Source organism: Lagopus muta, chromosome 3 (genome assembly GCF_023343835.1).
Source record: "Lagopus muta isolate bLagMut1 chromosome 3, bLagMut1 primary, whole genome shotgun sequence".
Taxonomy (NCBI): domain Eukaryota; kingdom Metazoa; phylum Chordata; class Aves; order Galliformes; family Phasianidae; genus Lagopus; species Lagopus muta.
In genome coordinates, this window is record NC_064435.1 from 2911211 (window position 1) to 2928626 (window position 17416).

Consider the following 17416-nt stretch of genomic DNA (forward strand, 5'->3'; position numbering starts at 1 on the left):
AGGTGGCACACTGTAACGGTGAAGGTGCAACAAAGCACGGCAGAAGACAGGGATATCGAGGAATTGAGGCAAAAAGGGAGAGCAGCAGGACGGGAGGCTGCAGGGGAAGCCCTGTTTAATCGCGGGAGGGACGCTGGGAGAATGTGGAAGAGGATGGTGACAGAACTCATATCCAGCTCATAGCTCGGAGAGCGCGCAGCCTACAAGCGCAGCGCTCTAATGCAAAACCCGCTGAGGGGAGAAAGGGCGGGAGGCACCGAGGGACGGTGGGCGGGACAGCGAGAAGTGCCTGCCACGCTCCATTCTGATTGGCCACTCAGGGGGAAGGAGGCGTGGCGCCGCCTCGCGGTGCCCGCTGGGAGTTGCAGTCCTCTGCGGCACCTGAGGGGCTATGGGAGAGCCGGTGGCGGACTCCGTTGGGCGGAGACGAGCACGTGGTCAGGGAGGGGCCCCGCGCCCCGCGATCACGTGATGTTTGGGTGCCGGCGGCACGGCGCGGGCGCGCGGCGGCAGGTGAGGGACACGCACGGCAGCGGGGCTGTCCCCGCCTCCTCCCCACCCCGGGGGTGTGCGCGACCCCGGGATGGCAGCGGGGGATGCGGGGGGGATAACGTAAGGACGTGCCGGGATGGGGATGTGCAGCGTGGGGACACACGTTGCACAGGGGTGTGTGTTTGCGAGCGGGGCTGGCCTTGCACGCGGAGTGCATGTGTAATTATAGGCTGTTGTTGGCCTTGCACGGGGTTTGGGAGTGTGTTTGTAGCCTGGGAGCAAGGCCAGCGTTGCATGGAGCGTGCATGCACAAGGTGAGGTCTCTGGCTTGCTTTTGCACGTGCACGGCAGGGTCTCTCGTTGGTGCTGCACGGGGCGTGCGTGTGCAAAGTAGATTCTGTTGTGAAGCGTTTGTGTGTTTGCAAGCTGGGAGCGGGGCTGGCCTTGCACGGGGCGTGCATGTGCAAGCTAGAGACCTATTGGCCGTGCGCAGGATTTATGTTAGCGTTTGTAAGCTAGGAGGGGGACTGGCCTTGTATGGGTGAGGGTGTGCATGTGCAAAGTGGGGCCTGTTGCGCAGAGTTGGTGTGTTTGCATCATTGGAGCAGGGCTGGCCTTGCAGAGGGCTTGCACGTGTAAGCTAGAGACTTATTGGCCTTGCACACAGTTTACATTTATAGTGCTTGTGAGCTGGGAGGAGCTGTGGGGTTTGCATGTTGAAAATAAGGTCTGTGACTTGCCTTTCACAGGGGCATGCATATACAAAGTAGCATTTATGGCCTGGATTTTGGGTGTTAGCAAGATGAGAGCATGGCTGGCATTGCACTGGAGGCTTGCATGGGGCCTTGCACAGCCCTGTCTTGCACAGGGCATGCCTTGCACACGGCATGCATGTGCAAAGTAGAGACTTACTGGCCAGGCACAGGGTTTATGCTTGTGTTTGCAACCTGGGAGGGGAGGACTGGCCTTTCATGGGGCATGCATATGCAAAGCAGTGTGTGTAGCATGGAGTTTGTATGTTTGCAAGCTCCAGGAAAAGAGCTGACCTTCCAAAGGGTGTGCACATGCAAACTAGAGACGTGTTGGTCTTGCATAGGGTTTCTGCACTTCTGAGCAACTTGAGGACAAGACTGGCCTTGCTTAGGGATATATGCCAAGAGGGACATGAATGCTTCAGTGGCAGCAGCGGGTTCAGCTGGTACTAGGCTCCAAAGCACATGCAAACCCAGTGCATCTTAGGAAGCCTCTGGGCATGGGTGTTCTTTGTTTTCTTAGCCCATGTGGCTCTGAATCAGCTGCTAGGATGGAAATGTCATTCTCAGACTTGTAAACAAATGTTTTTTGGGGAAAATGCAGGAAGAAGAATAATCATCTCATTGAGCAGAGAAAGCACCGCTTCTGCAGTAGTCCTTGGCCAGCTGAACCTTTTTTGTTGCTCTTTGTACTTTAAACTGTATGAAGATAAATTTAGTCCTAGCTACATGGGACAGCGTTTGGGAAACTCTGTTTCAGTGTCTTTGTGTGCATATCAAAAAAGCAGAAGGCTTTGCAACCTGGAATTGTGTTTTTCTTGTGCCTCAAATGCATGGAATATACACTGAGAAAGCTTGGTCTGTTTGTTTTTTAAATGCATTGTGACATTTGCAGCTCAGGCCGTGTTCTCATGTGTTCTGTGCTCCCATACAAGTACCCCCTGGTTTGCAAACTCAGAGATGGCACGTGTGCACTGTGGGATTGGAGTCCCAAGATTTTGCTTATCAAGTTGGGTAGAAATGTAGGGTTGCATAGAGTTGGGGTATTGGTGTTGCATGGTCTCCTTTATTCATCCAACAGAATCATAGAATTGTTTGAGTTGGAAGGGACCCCTGAAGGTCATCTCTTCCCTGCAATGGGAACAGGTACACCTGCAGCTACATCAGGTTGCTCAGAGCTCTGTCCAGCCTGACCCTGAATGTCTCCAGGCATGGGCCATCCACCACTTCTCTGGGCAACCTGGTCCAGTGACTCACCACTCTTAGTGTAAAAAGAACTCCTTCCACTCATCTCTAGGTTGGTCTCTGGCTATTCCCAGGGTGCTGATGACGCACTGGTTCCCTTTCTCCAGACATCAAGCAAGCAGGAAATAATATCCACTGCTCACTCCCTTGCTGTTCTGCTTGTGTCTGTTGATGCAAGTGAAAATAAAAAGCACAGCTGCCACTAATGTGGCTTTATAGGATGTAGGAGACACTGAGCTCAAGTGTAAATGTAATTGTGCATCCTCTGTAATCCTGGCTTCTCAGTTACATCTCCCTGCCTGCTTTCTCTTGACTTGTGTCTAAAATGAGCTTGGAGAAACTTTTTGGTCATGGAGCCTTTGCCTTGCATTTTATAGTATTGTATAATCATATAAATATAGAATATCCCAAATTGGAAGAGACCCGCAGGAATCACTGAGTTCAATTCCTGGTTCCAAAGAGGACCACTCAAAATTCAAACCCTGTGTCTGAGAGGGTTGTCCAAATGCTCTTGGACTGTGTCCACTGCTTTGGGCAGCATGTTCCATACCCACCACCACCACCTCTGGTGAATATCTTTTTCCTAATACCGAACCTGAGCCTCTCGTGTTCCTGATGAAGGGTGGTGGAGACACTGGACCATGAAGGTTTGGACATCATCGTCTTGGATAAGTTGCTGAAGCACCTTGTTTTGTGACTGCAGAGATGCCCTGAGGATTAACGTTAGAAATTTGTGTGTTTGGCACCTTCCTAGTGTTGGCCTTTACTTTGCTCAGAGGATTGCAAATGATGCTGAGAGCAAAATTTGTGTGCTGTCCTTGGCTCGTGGCCCAGATTTGTGGGTGGAAAGCTGAGTGTGTGAATGATACAGGGCTATACAGACTCACAGAATCATTAAGGTTGGAAAAGACCACTAAAATCATCCAGTCTAACCATCAACCCATCGCCACCATGCTCACTAACCATGGATGATGGAGTTACAATCCATGGAGGTGTTTAAGAAATGTATAGATGTGTCACCGAGGGGTATAGTTTAGTGGCATGGTAGGGTTGTTTGATGGTTGGACTGGATGATTTTAGTGGCCTTTTTTGACCTTAATGATTCTATGATTCCCTGTGATGCCTGTTCTGGAGCAAGAAGTCATTCTTGCGTATCTTCAGAAGTTTGCACATTGATGTTACACCACTTAAAACCTAATTAAAACAGAACAAAAAAAAAAAAAAAGCAAAGAGGAGGCAAGCTGTAAATGAATGAGTCTGTGCTTCCCCTCGCTTATAAATATATATCAAATGGTATTTTGAATTGCTGATTCTTCTGGGAGTTCAGGGATATTTAAATAGAAAATGGGAAAGGGTAAATAATATCAAGATAAAAATAAAGGCTTTTGAATCCCTGCCTGTGCCATAAATGCATTCTGCTCTATGAAAATTGAAAGAACTTCAAGAAAACTAATTTACTTTTGCTGCTTTTGTCTTCCTTTCTATACTTCAGCTAGATTGAGTGGGCAGGTGGCTTTTCCTTGGCTTTTGGTGTGTCTTCTGGGGTTGCTGTCAGCATGAGTAATGGTGTAAATCTGTGTCACCTGAGGGCAGGAGAAGCCTTTGCATGTGTTTTGCATAGGGTTGGAGTCACCAGGATGCAGCTGCTAGCATGGATTTCTGTGTCCATGTCTGATGTTGTGCTTGAGACCTTGTGCTCGAATGGGTGCTATGGATGGACGGATATGACCTATAGATGAACAGAGGACTGAGTCCTTCCACGTGGTCTGTGGTGTCTTGCAGAGCAGATGAGTTTGACTCTGGTGGCACTCAAATTTCATCCAGATATTTAAACGTGAGCATAATTCACAAAACAAAGCACTGCAGTGTATTTAAGCTCTGATGCTTGCTCGCATAGGATTGCAGCACTTCTCCTCCAGCAGCATCCCCAGCCCTTCAAACTGCTGCTTTTTTTGCAGCCTACTTTTAGACTCATGCATTTACCCCAAACCTGCTTACATACTTGGATTGATGCTGGCAAAGCAATGTTACAGAGATGAAGGATGCTCATGCCTGTTGCTTGAAGTTGAGTGCCCATAAAACTACGTATGAAATGAATGCTACAGCTCTGGTTGGAAGCACATGCCGTGCTTAGGAATCCTGGTATATTTTGCTGCTTTGTCTTGCAAATGCTGGCAAGCAAAAGGTTGTGAAGAACTTCTAGCCCTTTATCTTACATTTTAAAGGAAACTGTCTGGGTTAACCCATTTCACATAGACTTCTGTTTGCCATGTGAGATGAGTCTCAGGTATGATACGAGGGAACTGCCAACCTTTTAATAGATGCTTTGGAAAGAAAACATTTGAGCAACTTGCTGAGGAGCTGTGTGGTAGAGTGTATATATAAAGCCATGAATGCTATTTTTTTTCCTTTTTTTCTTTCTTTTTTTTTTTTCCTTCCAGAAAAGCCTTTTTATTTACCACTCACATGTGACAACTCATGACTGTTACCACAGTTAGCATTCGTTGGTGCTCATGTGCCTTCAAACTGGGAGAAAATGCAGTTTTTTATGTCTGTTTGGAGAAGACAAGATACTGTCTCACTAGCATTGCAAGCAGTGCAGTGGTGGCTTCAGATTTGGGTAAAACTTGCAGGAGGGAAAACGTAGGCAGAGTTTGATGGCTGTTGGGTACAAAGCATCATCTGAGACTTTCATGGGGGGGGGAAAAGTGTTGGTATGTAGGAAAGCTGTTGCGAGTGCCATTGCTAGAGGTTGGAGATGATAGAGGTGGTGTTTTTTTTTTAATTTTCTTTTTTTTTTTTTTTCTAAATGAAGCATTTTCAGTGTGAGTGAGCAATTTTCCCTCCCTGGTGTTATTCACAGAATGCCACATAACATCCAGATTCCCTCCTTGAGTGTAGTCGTCAGCAGATAACCAGCACTGAAATTTTCAGCGTGTATAATTTGTTCAGAAAGCACATTAGCAGCAAAAAAAGAGGACTTTTTTTCATCAATATGAGCAGTGGCCACAACTAACTGTAGATAACTGCAAGTCCATTGAAGCTGAATTATTACCAAATGCTTTGCAGCATCTCTACCCACCAAACATGGCTCTCCTTATCCCATCTTGGAGGTGTTGTTATGCTCTGTATTTTTCTAACTTCTGTGGCAAGAGAAACACTGCTGTGCATCAGCTTGGCGATGGGAAGGTGAGATGAGGCTGCAGGAGCTATGCTGAATTGCTGTACGTGATCTGCCTGGCACTGAGGCCTGCAGTCAGCTGTTGAGTTTGTGTAGTTTTAGTGTTGTTTCTCTTGGGGCATGCCATTCCCGAAGTGTGGATTTGATTTGTTGAGAGGGAGTAATGCTGACTGTTTGCTTACGTTGCTAGCTGGGCACAGGGAATCTTTTATATTCCTCTATTGATTTACAAATAGAGAATCATCTGAACTGGACAAGACCTTCAAGATTAAGTCCAACCATCAACCTGATCTAACTAGTCCTATTACTAAACCATGTCAGTGCTACATCCACACATCTCTTAAATACCCCTACGGATGGTGACTGCACCATTTCACTGGCCGGTCTGTCCCAGTGCTTGTCAATCCTCTCCATGAATAAATTCTTCCTGATATCCAATCTAAGCCTCCCCTGATATAACTTGAGGCCATTTCCTTGTGAGTAAGGAGGAAAAAGAGACTGACTCCTGCCTTGCTTCTGTCTGTCTTGTGTGCTGAGATGAGAGTTTCAGACCATTATGGGCTGGCTTAGAGACCATGTGAAATGACCTTTTTGCAGTGGATCTTTATTAATGAGAAACCATTAAAGAAAAATACGTTAATTGCTATAACAGCCTGAAATTAACACTGAATTGTGCTTTTTATTCCCAGGTGGCAAAAGAAAATACCCATGTTATTGTATGAGAGTAGTGCTATGCATTAAGGTGTAGATTTATCTAGGTATGTGTTTATATTTTTATTTCTTTTCACATCTTCCATCTTGCTGCATCCTTCTGTTGGAACCTGGATATCTTCAGCTGTTCATGGAGTCATAGAATGGGTTGGATTGGAAGAGACCTTAAACATAGTCTTGTTCCAATTCCCTGTTACGGGGAAGGACATTTCCCACTACACCAGGTGGCCAAAGCCTCATCCAGCCTGTCCTTGAACACCTCCAGGTTGGAGCATCCTAGGCTTCTCTGGGTAGCCTGTTCCAGTGTCTCACCATCTTCGCAGTGAAGAGTTTCTTACTCCAAAGCCTAATGAAGTAAGAGCTAATCCTTTATGCAGCTTTGCCTTTCTATTCACCGTAAAGCAATTGATATATGTTCCCTTGTGACACTGTATGCTTCCTAGACTCTCCTCAGACCCTCTTAACTTTTAAAATACCTGATTTATACACGTTTCACCTTACCACTAAAGAGCTGGATGTGCAATTCATCTTTCCCAAATGTTTTGATGTCTTCTGTCTGTTTGATATATTGCCAGAAGATCTCTTACCTGCCTGTTGTTGGTGATGAGACCCCAACATCAATCCCATCAAACATCCTGCTGCAGGCACTGACAGGAGCAGATGTTTAGAGAATGAATTGGAGAAATTAAGTATGTATAAGTACGTATAATATTATATAAACTGTTATATAACAGTTTGCCCAAGTTGGTGGTGGAGTCACCATCTCTGGGGGTGTTTAAGTAGAGGGTAGATGTAGTACTTAGGGCAGTATTGGTGGTAGGTTGGATTAGATGATCTTAGAGGTCTTTTCCAACCTCAGTGATTCTGTGAAAATTAAATAATATATATGTTTCTCATATGTAAATATACTGTATCAGGTTTTTTTTTTTCTTTTTGTTTTTTTTTGCTTGGGAATGGAGCACTGTGCTATTAGTCTGGTCAGTGGATTGGTGCAGTCAAGATCAGCCCATATTGAATAAGCCTACCTTTGATCAAGGGATGTGTGCCCAATTTCCTAATGCTCACCATCCTCTTAGGTACAGTCTCATACAGGTTGTCAAGCTATTTGGATATCTAGCTACAGAAAAAGATTACATTCTTTTACTAAGACCATTCTTACTAATGGTCAGTTAGGAAAAGATGGAAACAACTGTAGAACTTAAAGTTGTGTTGAAGCCACAGCAGATTAGTGGCTCAGTTTCTCAGTGTTATGGACCTTCATCTTCCTTGCAAGTGCCTGAACATGCAAGTAGGTGGCCAGATGTGGGCGTCAAAGTCCTGGAAATGCTATCCTAAGCTTTTGGACATATTTGCTTTAGAGAGCAACTGTGCACTTTGGAAAGACATTTTAAGCATTGACCACACACACACAGCAGGAAAGTTTCTTAGATATGGGTCATTTTTCTAAAAATTTAATGGCTTTCTATCTTAGCGAAGTGCCAAAACTGGTCCCCTTGGAAATGCATCTTAGTGAGTGGTGTAAACAGTGCTGTGAGATTACGGTAAAGTGGGATGCTGTGACAGATGCACTATTGAATCCAAAAAAGCAGATTGACAGTCCCTTTATAGATAGTGTAATATCTCCCTGATTATCATTGCTACAGCTTTGAGTGGATGGATTTATTCTCCTTTGCCTCAAACATCGAGCAATGGAAAAGATTTCAATTTTTTTTTTTCACCTCATGGTAATACTGGCAGTGTAATTATAAAGATACTCCTCTATGTGTGTGGAGAGTTGTTTCTTTTTTCACTTCTTTGCTTTGCGTATTATTCTGACATATATATTTGTCCTGCTTTGTGCATGCTTGTTTCCTTTTGTGTATAGAGGTATCTCTTGGGCTCTCAGGTTACAGGCTTGCACTTGTCTCATGGTCCAGTTGTGTTGGTCCCCTTTTTTTGATAAGAATATAGTATAATCCTAGGCTTGGAAACAAAGCTGCTTGTGTTGGAAGAGATCTTTAAAGATTACCTGGTCCAACTCCCCTGCCATGAGATGGACACGGACAGCTAGATAAGGATACTCAGAGCCCCATGCAGCCTGACCTTGAATGTCTCCAGGATGGAATGCAGAAAGCAGCCTCTCCTTGACTCACTTAACTCCTGTTTCCTTGCACTTCTTGACTTCTTCCGTTCCCGTTGCCCATGTAAGACAAAAGGAACTTTTGCCTTTTCCTTGGTGGTTAATTTCTGGTTTGACATGCTGACTTCTTGGAATGCAACTTGCCTGTGAGTGTGAGGGCTCACATTTTGCTGCTTTTGTCTGCTGGCAGAAGAGTGAACGTGAGTATAAAGCCATGGTTTTTGAAAGCCAGTTTCTTCTTGAAACCTCTGGTGTTTCATGGGTTGAGATGGTAATTGACTCCTTGGAAATAGTTGGTAGCTTTCAGGATGAGGTGATGGATGTGTTTGATCCTTATTTTACATGCAAATGGAGTTGCTCTGATATCTCCTTCTACTTCAGGTTCTGTCCTTTTTTCATTGCTCATGTGGTCCAAAGGCAGATGATCTTCACTGTCATTTAAGGGCTTGGTGAACCTCATCTTAGAGCCCATGTGGTTGAGTGAGGCGAGGTTTTCTGGCGTTATATTGTGTGCATTTCCATTCCTTGCCTTCCTGGCCTGTCTGATGCTGGTTATTTTGTCTTCACACCAGTTTGCAAAGTTGCTCTTGTAAACAGATGGGGGTGACCTTGGACTTGCTCATTTGGTAGCTGGGCTCTGATGTGCATCTCGTAAATAACTCTGTTGTTCGGTTTCATTGCCTGGACCTGTTTATGCCTTGCCAAAAATAATTACTACCTCTGAGCCTGGGCTTTGCTGGGCAAGCAGGAGGAGGGCATAGAAAAACCTTCAACTGTTGTTTTTTTGCCTGCTTTCATCAGTGCAGTGCTGCCAGCAGGGACCAGGAGCTCCCTTTTGGGGCATGAATCAGGCAGTGCTCACGTTCAACCAGCACTGCTTGTATTCTGCGCACGACTTTCTTTCCGCTCTTCAGAGTCATCTTAAATTCACATCTCCGGTGATGCCTCCCTTGCCTGCTTTCCTTTATTACCTCTCAATTTGTTTTCCCAAGTATGTCCTGTGCTCAGATAAGTATCTTCTGCTCTCTGTTGTTGCAAAACCAACTCCACCTGCAGTCCTCCTCCTCCAGCTGCTGGGTGCATTCATCCTCCTTCCAGAGGTGCTTTCTGGTTTTCAGCAGATTTTATTGAGCACGTTGGTTCTTCCAAGCATATCCTCAAAAGGTGGAGGGATACCATTGCTCTTGCTTTGCATCTGAGCCAGTGTTAGCTGTGGTCATGTGTGGAGCTGGTGGGGAAGGCGGGTATTTTTAGTGTGTGCTTCTGTGCACTCCTTGAGGGTCCGCCTACAGCTGAGTATTAAAATAATAGCGGGGACATTGGGTAATCTTTGCAGCAAAACGTTGATATGCAAATTGCCATCTCAAGAGCAAACCTCAAGGCGAGTTTGGCAATGCACACAGAGCTCCGGAGCAGTGTGTTTTGAATACAGATTGCAGCTAGGGATTTCACCCAGAGGGCATACTCCTCTCATTTATTCTGAATCTTAGTAAGGCCAGGAATTCAGTGTTGGAAGCCAACAGGGTGAAACGTGTGCACCTTTAAAAAGGTAATAGATCAGTGCTGGCGAAACAAAATGTAACGTCACCTCTGTAACTTGAATTTCCAAGGTTGCAGGAGCAGTAAATTCAGTTGTGTTTCATTTGCTCGTGATTCCTGGGTGCTCTCCAGGGAAGAATTGGCTCCAGTGGCTGCAGAGTTGGATTGTGAAATTTATAGGTATTATCTAATAGTAAATTAGCTTAAACCAACTGCTTAAGTGCTGCTTTGACTTCTGTCTTTAACTCTGATAGATAGATTGACTGTGTGAAACCTCTCAGTGAGGAATATTGGGTAAAATATATATATTTTTGTTTTATCTTCTCGATTACTGTGTTCATGGTGACACTACAGGAAAGGAAACTGTAATGTCTGCAAACGAGGGTTTTAAAACAGTGGTTTTGTGGTTCTCAATCCATGACTGTCCAAGCTCATCCTGTGTCCACCAGCACAAGTCAGGTGCCAGTTCTTATTTTTCTTCGGTTGTATTTGAACCATCTCAGCTATATTCATAACTGAGCAGCTGTGTGGTGTTGGAGGTAGGTCATGCAAATACAGTGTGAATGTGTGGACAGAATGGTGAGGGATGAGGTCAAGGGCAACTATTCCATGCATTGGAACCAGTAGCCAAAGACGCATGGAGTATCCCAAGTTGGAAGGGTCCAACTCCTGACTCTGTAGGTGAGCACCAAAAATTCAAACCCTGTGTCTGGGAGTGTTATTGAAATGCTTCCTGAACTCCGACAGTTTGTGCGCTGTTTATGGGTTCAATTTGTTATATTTTTCTTGGACAGCTGACAAAATATTTTTGCCTGTGGAGCGTCACAGTGCCCACACCCATTGGTTAGGAGAATTGCATCTGCATCCTTTTTTTCCCCTGCATGTGATTTCTCTGTGACTTCAGTAATGCGTCCTTAGGTGTGTGTTGGACTTGCAGCCCATGATAATTTGATGGGATGTATGGTCATACTTGAGTGAAGCCAACATGTCTAGCGAAGTGCTGGGAGGCTATGAACTGGAGCTTGGATTTCCACCTTGTATAGCACATGGAAGTTAATGTTTGAGAGGTCTTAGTTGTTTTCTGGAGAGTTCAGCTAGAATTTTCAGTTGAAATTGATTAATTAATGTCTAATTCTGTTGAGTTTTGTATGACTATATAGATACTGCTATCAGGATGTGAATCAATATGTGGATGGTACTGTGCTTGCTTAGGGTATAAATAATGTATGAATTTCATGCAGGTTTAGTTTATTCCCTTGCTGAAAGTTGTAAGGGACAGTTCAGTAGACCTGTCCTACTAAGATGATGAGTCAGAAAAAGAATTTGAGCCCTCTGTTTATTCCAGTTACTGTGGTTCTCCAGGAATGCTAATTTGTAGGTGTTTGAGGAATTGAGTGCAGCCTCAGTAAGCTTGCAGGTGACACCAAGCTGGAAATGAGTGTTGATCTGCATGAGAGAAGGAAGGCCCTGCAGAGATGTTTGGACAGGCTGGATCAAGGGGCTGAGGTTAATTTTACGAGGTAGAGCAAGACTGAATGCTAGGTCCTGAAATTTGGCTACAACAACCCCATGCAGTGCTGCTGGCTTGGGGCAGTGTGGCTGGAAAAAATAGTCTATGCAGAAGGATCTGAGGGTGTTAGATGATGGCCAGCCGATCATGAACCACCAGTGTGCCCAGGTGGCCAAGAAGACCATTGGCATCCTGTCTTGTATCAGAAGTAGTGATGCCAGCAGGAGCGGGGAATTGATTATCCCTAAATACTTGGCTCTGGTGGGGCCACACCTCGAGTACTGTGTTCAGTTGTTTGAGAAGTGGCTGAGGGAACTGGGGTTCTTTCTTCTCTGGAAGAGTGGTGAGGCATTGGAACAGGATGCTCAGGGAAGCAGTGGAGTGCCTGGATATGCATAGATGTGGCTCTGCAGGGCATGGTTTAGTGGGCATAGTGATGATGAGTGGATGGTTGGACGAGATGATCGTAGGTATTTTTTCTAATCTTTATGATTCGATGGTTCTTCTGTTGTGAAGACTGGGTGTTGTTGGTCATTGACTTGTATCACAATAAATACATTTCTCTAGGATTGGAAGCAAGGCAGTAAACAAGGCAATTTCTTTATGGTGTGTTTCAGTTATAAGCTGTCTGAAATTGTACAAATCTCTGTGTTGTAGATCCTAAAGAGAGATGAACTTCAGTGGAAATATAAGTAGATTTCTTTTTTCTGTCATGTACCATGAAAGAACCAGGTGGCTGAGACTTTATGGGAATGTTCTCTTGACTTTGATACAAGTTTTTGTTGATCATCTCATAGTTCACTTGTGTCCTTTTACTTTAATTATGTATTCCAACACCATAAGAGTTTTAAATATCAAATTTTGAGGGTGTTCTCTGCCAGAACTTCATGGTTTAAGCGCTGTTCCTGTTGGCAGGCATCTCAGGAGCTGTTGACTTCCCTTCTTCATAACCCCATCCTATTTGCTTATTTTTCCCCTTTTTAAAAATGAAACAGCATTTGATAAGATAGCAGGGTGTTCTAAGACATTACAAGAAAACATAGAAACTGAAAAAGTAGTGATCTGTAAAATGCTCTAATGAATATATAACTCTGAAGATCACTGTGTCCTGCTTGCATCTCAAAGGTGGTGGGCAAGTAAAAGACAAAATACATTTCTAGCTTTGTTCATGGGTGTCTTGTGTTGTCTTTGTGTCAGTCCTTTGTTGCATCTTAGTATCATTAAATATGAACTGGATTCATCTTCAAGAGCCTTTCATGTGCTGCCTTATACCCAGTTTCATTCTATGGTCATTCATGACTTCTGACTTTGGAACGTTCCATGTCTGCTTATTGCCCGTTGCTCTTCCCTCTTGATACATAACCAGTGAACATTTGTAGGGCTGCCCTTACTTTTCCTCAAATCTCATTCTTTTGTTCTTACTGGCGTCACTACTTCTGATACAAGCCAAGTTGCAGTTGGCCTTGGCCACCTGGGCACACTGCTGGCTCATGGTCAGCCAGCCATCATCTAACACCTCCAGATCTGTTTGCATAGACTTCGAGCCACTGCTCCAATAGTTGTGTTGCCTGGGGTTGTTGTGGCCAAAGTGAAGGACTTGGCACTTGGTCTTGTTGAACTTCATCCCATTGGCCTCAGCTCATTGATCCAACCTGTCCATATCCCTCTATAGGGCCCTTCTACCACCAGGCAGATCAATACTTCCTGCTGACTTGGTGTCATCTGTAAACTTATTGAAAGTACACTCTGTCCTCATCCAGATCATCAATGAAGATATTGAATGGGTCAGGCCCCACTATTGACCCCTGGGAACACCAACTGTGGTCAGTCACCAGCTGGATTTAACTCCATCTTTAGATGATCTTTAAGGTCCCCTCCAACCTAAGCCATTCTGTGATTCTATGTTAATTTTTTTTAGCCAGGAAAAGTTAGGCTGTCATAGTATGGTAGCACTTGAAAATCTCACAAATGGTAAAAATGGTATGTATTTTCTTTTTTTTTTTTTTTTGTCTGTTCTCTGACTTCCTTAGTATTGGTTGTATCAGATGCTCAGTGAGGGGAAACTGAAATCATGAACTGTGATCTTGCTGGGTAGGAAACATTTTTGTAAAGCTGTGCATTTAGGCTAATTCTGTCTGCCATACAATGTGCTGAGGATTTGTGATCTTAAGCAGACATTTGACAGGTCTTAACTAGTTATGCTTTGGCTTGTCAATCAAAATTATACGCCTACCTCACCCCTTCCTACTTTCTCTCTTTTCCAGGTTTTTTATTTAGGTTGGTCATTAAAATTGCTTATAACCATAGAAACAGGAAAAACCCACCCCTTACATTCCAGTTCTCTACCATGATATTCCTACACTAACATCATGTGAGTTATATACATGATGGCTTAAAAAACCCTTAGGTAGGCAGAGTTGTTGTTAATTCCTCCATACAAAAGTGTTGTTCCTCCTGATGCCAACCAAAGCCTGTGTCCCTCTTGTGTTTGTCTGCAGTGCCTAGCCCAGCATGAGACCTCCAGGGAGCAAACTTCTAACAAAAGGCAGTGGAACGGGTTGCCCAGAGAGATGATGGATGCCCTGTCCTTGCAGACATCCAAAGTCAGGCTGGACCAGGCTCTGAGTAACCTGATGTAGCTGTAGGTATCCCTGTTCACTGCAGGGGAGCTGAACTATATGACCTATAAGAGTCCTTTCCAATTTGGTAATTCTATGACAGTAGTCAGAGAGGAAGACAGATATGTGGGATATGTAGGATGGAAAGGTGGGAAGGTGAGGTAAGGAGAAGATGGATCAATATTCAGCAGAGAAACCACATAGATGATGTAGTGCATACTGATAATTTCAGTCTTAGTTTTCATCCTTTGGCTGTCTGCCCAAGGCAACTCCAAGAAATGGGTATAATGTTGATAGTTCTGTAAAACTGGGCCACCAAGGATAAAAGGCTAGTTTTCTGCATGGAGGGACTTGAATCACTCTTTGAGAGGATGGGATGTTGCATGGCTTTGCTTTTTCTGGACAGTTAAAATGTGTACAGTTTTGGGTACCACAATGTAAGAAAGACGTAAAACTATTGGAGAGCATCCAGCGGAGGGCTGTGAAGATGGTTAAGGGTCTGGAGAGCAAGACATATGAAGTGTGACTGAGGTCCCTTGGATTGCTCAGCCCAGAGAATGCTCTCAGATATGGGCTTTGAGTTTTGGGTGGTTCTGTATGGAGTTAGGATTTGGACTTAATGATCTGTGGGGGTCCCCTCCAATTCTGGATGTTTTGTGGTTCTATGAAAATTTTGAATTGCTTCTGTAAATAAAACCAGTAAACAAAGCTTGACTCTATGCTGTGTGAAGGTGATGAAATCTGATGTTAGGAGCTGAGAACATCCTGACTTTTCAGTGCAGGACAAAAAATGGTGTCTTCATGCAGAACAGGATTGCTCCATGCAGAGTTGCTAGAGGGAAGATTTCTGACAATTTTCCTTACTTCAAGTTGCAATAAAATCTTATGAATGTTAAAGTATTTTATAAAAAGGAAGAAGTAATTGATCAGATTAAAATAGATAACTGCAGCTGCCAGTGCTGCTGTCTATAACTTGATTGGTTTGGCTCTTTTTATGAATTATAGGAGCGTTGTAGCATATGGAAGATACGAAGAAGTGAGGCATTGGTACCTTATACTGATGGTTTCTCAGATATGTTACAGGGGAAGATGAATTTGTGCAAAGGAATGTGACATATCAATGAAGCTGTTCTTCTTAGAATTGTAGAATGGCTTGGGTTGGAAGGGACCTCAAGATGATTGAGTTCCAGCTCCCTACTGTGGGCAGGGCTGCCAACCACTAAGTCAAGCACTAGATAGGTTGTCCAAAGGCTCTGTCTATCTTGGCCTTGAACATCTCCAAGGAAGGGACATCCACAGCCTCTCCTGTGTCGTGATACAGTAATTACAAAGAATGAAGACTTGCATCCTTGAGAAATTGCAGCATGTCTTGCTGCTTGGAAGGTTCCCTGGATAGAGGTGTGGGTTATTCCTGAGATAGCTGGATCTGGGAGTTTCATCACTTATTCTCTTGAAAAGATGTTTTTTGACTTTTGGCCAGGGAAATAACAAGATGCTATTGTGTGATGTAGCATGACAAGGTGTTGCTGAGCAACTACCAAAGTTTGTGAAGGCCTTACTTATATACTCTGTCTTCAAGAGCTGGCTCAAGGTACTGTATTTTAACTTACATGTAATGCATCGGAGCGTCTTCTGTTGGCTTTTAAGGGACTTGAAGTAGTTTGTCAAAGAATAGGAAAAAGTAACTGTATGACTCTTCTAAGGGTATGAGGAATCTCAAGGCAGGGAGCTCCTTCAGTATCCTCTGCCGCTGTTTGTGACACCCCCATGTGGTTTGACGTTCTCCACCATCCTGTACCATCCTGTAACAAGGAGGAATTAGAAGGCTCTGATGAGTCTGAAGGCTGAGTCCTACAGCCCTCTAACCAGTCCTACATTCCAAACTAACCAACCAGCCACTTACCAGCAGTTAAGCCAGTTTACCTAGAGACCTAGAGGAGAGGGAATAATATTTCTGTGTGTTTAAGTTCACATAGAATAAAAGTGCTTTTACCTGAGTTGCCCAAACCCATCACTTCTGAAATAGTTTGTAGTGTAGTTTCATCTGTTTAGAAGTATTCCCCTGGTCGCGCATTGTCTTCGTATTTCTTTTGTGTTTCACTGTTCAATCAGTCATTTTACCATCCAACATACGGTCTGAACTTTGGGTGGACACGTGTGGAACCAGGCTCAATTATGTAGGTCCCTTCAAACTAGGGATATCCTATGATTCTGTGAACCAGTAAGGACAAAACATGCTGCAGGGTGCATGAAGCTTTTTTTTTTTTTTCTTTAAGCATAAGAAATTTCATTGAAACGTGTTAAGTTCCATTTGAATTTGAGACAAAAAAAAAGGCACTATAGCAATTAGGAGAGCAATCAGATCTTTATGGATGCTGTTCTAAAATACCAGCTGTGTATTTGTTTATGTGGCTGCATTACCCCTGCCTTTGCTCTGTGCATGTGGGTGTGATGGGTGTGCACCTAGACTCTTACATGCGTAATCTCCCCAAAAGTAATAATTTTTCCTCTGAAGTGGCTGTTTATAAATGATTTTTCAGTATTCTGCTTTATAACCAGATTATCTGGCATGCATGAGACCTCTGTACAGCTTTCTGTTCCCCTGTCTTGGTGTGAATTTTGTTCCTCAGTGCTGAGACCTCTTCTACTGCTGGGTCCTGCCGGTTGTCCCAGCTGGGATGGCAGTTCAGCCATCTCATTAATTGCATGGCCTTTTCTTTTTGTATTGTAAAATATAGGTAAAATGCCCATGCATCCTGTTTAACAGCTGAAGATAGAATATGAGGTGTGATCTCATACCTCATAAGGAAACAACATTAGCAGGGAAACAACATTATTTGTGAAACGAGCTTTAGTGGGTATGGTGGTGATGTGTTAATGGTTGGACTAGGTATTGTTAAAGGCCTTTTCCAGTCTCAATGATTCTATGATTATCTGAAGTCACAAATTGCAGAATGTTTCCAGCTGTTTCTCGCTGGACATCATGGCACTCCGAAACTGAGGTGGAAGAGTGGTTTTCTTTCCCCCCCTCTTTTTTTTTTTAATTTTTTTTTTTTATTATTTTTTTAATATTCATGCTACATTGTTGTCAGAAAGATTGTGCAAACCAATATGTAATCTTTCAGAAGCTTTTGTTGTTGTTCTTTAACAAATTCAGGGGCTGTGAAAGCTCTGAAGCAGAGTTTGAATCTAAAGATGTAGCTAATACCCTTGGTCTTGGGAATACTTGACTTCATACTGGGGGAAATG

The 17416-nt window shown here is 43.8% G+C and overlaps 1 protein-coding gene across 6 annotated transcripts in view; it reads left to right on the forward strand.

Annotated features, from left to right (window-relative positions):
- The first annotated feature begins 403 nt into the window (after positions 1–403).
- TSNARE1 (t-SNARE domain containing 1) overlaps positions 404–17416 on the forward strand; it is a 496518-nt gene continuing 479505 nt past the window's right edge. For 3 of the 6 annotated variants that reach the window (XM_048938875.1, XM_048938870.1, XM_048938876.1), the window contains exon 1: positions 404–513. The gene's annotated coding sequence lies outside the window, so the exon portion shown is untranslated. Of the gene's footprint in view, positions 514–564; positions 613–644; positions 667–712; positions 807–17416 lie in introns of those variants that run through there. The other 3 variants (XM_048938873.1, XM_048938872.1, XM_048938871.1) reach the window with 3 other exon arrangements.